This window comes from Engystomops pustulosus, chromosome 4, assembly GCF_040894005.1.
Source record: "Engystomops pustulosus chromosome 4, aEngPut4.maternal, whole genome shotgun sequence".
NCBI classification, from domain to species: Eukaryota; Metazoa; Chordata; class Amphibia; order Anura; family Leptodactylidae; genus Engystomops; species Engystomops pustulosus.
In genome coordinates, this window is record NC_092414.1 from 97,481,851 (window position 1) to 97,486,972 (window position 5,122).

Genomic DNA, 5,122 nt, shown 5'->3' on the forward strand with positions numbered 1-5,122 from the left:
CGGTGACCTGGGTTCACACTTATTAGAGCAACTACACAACCCTGATTACAGGGCTGAATAAATGAATATAGAAAGAAATGTTGGGAAACAGAACATAGCACTTATAGTACATATACTGGGCTGCACAAGCCCTTATTTCCCTTGTTTTAAGATTATACTAATACATAAAGGGATGTTTTTATTTGGTGGGGTTTAATAAATATCAATAAATATTTAAATGTTTATATTTTAACTAAAGTTTGGGTTAATTGGGTGTTCCCATCTGGACATTCAAATTGTATATACATATATTTCTTCAATAGGATGTTATTTGTGTGAACACGTGTGAGGATAATTTTCCATTAATGCAGCAACACTGTCCCTTAGAAACAAGATGACTGTTCTGGATACGAATTCCACTGCTGGAGTAAGTACGAAAAGAATGCAATGGCATATAAAATGGTGGATAGTTACTGCATGTCCCACATCCGTCCTATAGTAATGAACTCTGAATCCAGGTGGTTGGGTGTATGAATAGCACATGCATGACTTTCACTGCCAGAGAGTAGGGGTAGGCGTATCCAAGGACAACTATCTAACATGGTTACAATTATGGGAAATTATCGTTACAAAGGTAGATTTTTAATAAGATGCTATCAAAGAAATGTATATATATATGGCAGATGAATTACCGTATTTTTCGGCCTATAAGGCGCACCGGACTATAAGGCGCAGTTCTAATAAATGCCTGCTAAGACATCTAGGTTCATATATAAGGCGCACTGGAGTATAAGGCGCAGGATCAAATGCAGTACCTAAAAAGGACTAGCAGGTGGCAGACCTGTGCACCGTTCAAGCCAGCTACACTTCCCGGGAAACTTGTCTTCAGCGTGTCAGAGAGCTCCGATCTCAGAGGTATGGCTGCTGGGGGTTAATGCAGGGTGATGCAGCAGGGGTTAAGCGGTCTCCCTCTGCCCCTTCTCCTTCCCTCCTCAGCCAGGGTGTTATTCCTGTGGGGTTCCCTGTGGATACTTCTCTTTCCACTGTTACAGGGCTGCCAGGTATGGGGGATTTCTTACTGATGATGATTGCCTCGTGGTCAGCACTATGGCAGCTCCGGTCTCTCCGTGCTAGGGGAGGGCAGGATGGGGGCACTTCAGGATCTAGGGACCCTGTATACTGTGTGGGAAGGTGCAGGAAATGTCTGGGGATGGAGCTATTAAACACTGGTAAATGTACAGTACATCTTGTCTGTAGTACATTTCTGTATAAGTTCATATATAAGGCGCACTGGCCTATAAGGCGCACCTTTGATTTCTGAGAAAATTAAAGGATTTTTGGTGCGCCTTATAGGCCGAAAAAAACGGTAATTTAAATGTGAAAGCCTCTTTTTAAGGATAAACTTTTGCCACAGTAAAATATATAGTTTGATTCCAGAGAAGCCTTTGGGGTCACAAGTTAGTAGTTTAAATATTGACTAAACTACTGAATATCCATGGTAGGAAGCAGATTTCTTCTACAGTATCTTTATTTTTTATAGTGTCAAGGCTTTGCTATATTGATAGCTACAGAACTGGGAATAACGGTCTCAAGCACCTCAGTCAGCAGAAACACTAGAAATACTTCAGAATTAGAGTATAAGAAAGTCGAACCAAAACTTTTTTAAAGAATTAGAAAATGTCAGAGAAAGCATCTTACAGTCAAGAAAGTAACGTGACAGTCTCAGAAATATTGCTTCTAGGGCAGCAGAATAGCTGCAGTGCTAGATTTACTGGATGACTAACAGCTTGTTGGGGCAGCCCTCCGCTATCTTTTGGAAGAAGTATGGCACAATTTTATTTCAGCCATGAAACAAATTGAAGACAAATCAAGGGCATTTAACAGGACAATGACAGAAAGCACTTGATGCCTAAGAGTTCTCCTGATTATCTCTCTGCATCTGGCTAGATGAGAGATAGAAAGCAAATAACCTTTACTACAGTCACCAAATCTAACATACAACACATCAACAAAAGAGTCTGCATACCGCAACTATTTCTGATAAAAATATGTGTACAACTATTCACAAAACATGTATGAACTTGATTCTTGAACTTAGTTCTTGAAGTTTACATCGTCTACACACTCGGCTGCACACTCAGCAGCACAGGGTGCGCCACTTTTCATGATACTGGCATACCCCGCACACACTCAAAAGGCAAACTGCTCCTAGTGCAGTTTGCACTGGTTTTGATAAATGTGGGCCATTGTGTTTCCTATTACATAAAATTTTGTTTTGGTAGGGGTAGCATACAGCCACATTCATTTCAATCGCTAATATGTCCATCCATATGAACGGATGTATTGCCCACCCTACCTTACCATTGATGGGAAATATAGCTGCCCCTTCTCTTCTCCAGCCAAACGGTCCTGGTCTGGGCATAGTTTACATGGTGTGCAGAATATTTAATATTTCTGATTCGGAGCCACATGTAAAGCCTGTACATACAATCACACGGTACATGGAAGGCAATATGTAGTATACAGTAGAATGTCCTGGAGGCCATTTAAGGTCTTGTCCTTAAAGGGATATTCCCACAAAGACAAGATTCTTAAATATACTCAGGATAACAAAATATCACATTCTCTAATTCACTGTTATTAACAAAAATACAACATTTCACAGATATAGTTCCAACCTGTCTCTATCAGTCAGAACACAATTTTGGTTGCCCTGGGATAAGACAGATACGGTCTTTATGCAGGGGAGGGGGAGGGAGGCACAGCAGATCTGTATGTTATGGCTGAGATGTAGTAGAGCTGAGAATGTAACTGTATGTTATATGCATCTTATTGATTTTATCTCATCTCTGATCTGTCTCATCTCTGGTACACAAAGAATGTTTTAAGCATAAAGAGGACTTCTAATTTAAGATTTCCTTTCTGAAACTGAAATTACCTTTACATGGTAAGATTTAAGAAAAACTTTGGACACTTAACCAACTATAGGTCCAGACCAATGTAAGTATGCAAGTTTGATTTTATTTTAGTGGGCATGGAGGGGAAAAAATGATGGGTGATTTGGTTTAGTGTCCCAGAATGACCTTTGAGAATTTTCTTTAGTGGGCAAACCCCTTTAAGGGGTTAAAGGGGTTTCTCTGGCTACAGATATTGAGAAGAGATTCATAGAAGTCCTCAGGGTGGGGGTCCCACACTCAGTCCCCCTTAAATTCATTATTTCCAGCTGCCTAAACACATATGTTTTGTTATTCACTTTTCAAAGGAACTTTTAATAGATGTATGTAAATGACCTGATATCCTGTACACATTACAAGAAAGTTGATTTGAAGTGGCCAACCCATATAACCATTCACCAAGGACAACTGTAAATGTGTGAGGGACTTTGTGAGTGGTTATCTGGGAAACTGATATAGACATCACTGTGCTGACAGCCTGGGTTATGTTGTGGACATTTATTCTTTGATGACAAACATTATTCTTCCTTTGTTACAGCCAATTATGCAATACTTAAAAAATCTCTGCCCATGCCCCTATGCTAATGCATATTCAGACTTTTATTAATGTCACCCCATTATGTATATGTTGTGGAAGATGTAACTCAGGGCAACAATACGGAGACAGCAGTGTGCAACAATCACAGCAGCACTACCAGTACCCTAGTACAGGTGGTCCCCTACTTAAGGACATCCGACTTACAGACAACCCATAGTTACAGACAGACCCCTCTGCCCACTGTGACCTCTGGTGAAACTCTCTGGATGTTACTATAGTCCCAGACTGCAATGATCAGCTGTAAGGTGTCTGTAATGAAGCTTTATTGATAATCCTTGGTCCAACTGCACCAAAAATTTTGAAACTCCAATTGTAACTGGGGCAAAAGAAAAAAAATTGTCTAGAACTTCCATTATAAAATATACAGTTTCGACTTACATACAAATTCAACTTAAGAACAAACCTCTGGACCCTATCTTGTATGTAACCCGGGGACTGCCTGTACCTCAGATTTGTAAATTTTTTTTTTAGCTTTCAGAAGATTGCAAAATTCTGTTAGTTTTCCCTATCACATCTATTTCACTGAACTTTATCTCTTGGCTTAGAGCTTTTTTATCTAAGTAGTGCAACCTTTGATTTCATTCAACATTTTTCTTAACTTGGAGCTGTACATGAAAAACGCACCATAAAAGTCTATGGAGATGCATCAAAAATGCATTGCACACTAAAACACATGCAAGTGCAATGCATTTTTAACCCCTTAACGCCGAAGCCACTTTTCACCTTCCTGACACGGCCCATGTTTTCAAATCTGCCCTATGTGACTATAAGTGGTTATAACTTTGGAACACTTCAACATATCCAAGTGATTTTGAAATTGTTTTCTTCGACAGTTTGTACTTTATGTTAGTTGAAAAAATTTGGTGATATGTTTTGTGTTTATTTATGAATAAAAATTATATTTGTTGAAAAATTGCAAAAATTCTTGCTTTTTGAAATTTAAAATGTTCTACTTTTTCCACACATAGTCATAACAACAAAAGAACTTGATAACTAACATTAACCAAATGTCTGGTTTATGTTGATATGGTTTTTTATTTTGTAGGATGTTTTGGGGCTTTGAACTTTAGGTGCATATTTCACATTTTCATAAGAAACGCAAAATCCTACTATTGAGATACCTGCTCAGGTTTCAAGTCACTTTGAGAGGCCTTAAAGGACACCATCAGGTCTGTGTCACTATTTCTGTCACCTCTACCTGTTGGAGCAGCTCACAAGGATCCCATCACAGCCTTTATCTTGTCAATTCATACATTAATCATTATAAAATCATCTTTTCTTTATTATGTAAATGAGGCTGGGCACATGGTCAGAGGCAGTGATGTCACCCCTGTTACCCCTCCCCTCTCCTCCCCCTGCTCATGTCTGTGTGTAATGTATAGTAAAGCATAGTTAGTGTATCTTCTGAAATGCCTCATGCTCCTAATACACATAGACACAGGCATCAGCTACACAAGTACCTGACATGTTCTGCTGTAACATGGCTGCCTGGAGCTGTTGTACCTTTCACATACACACACAGGGGGCGTGGTCACCAGCAAGCACATGGAGTAGCCATTACATGGAGCAGCTGTCAGTCAAGCACTGGGGG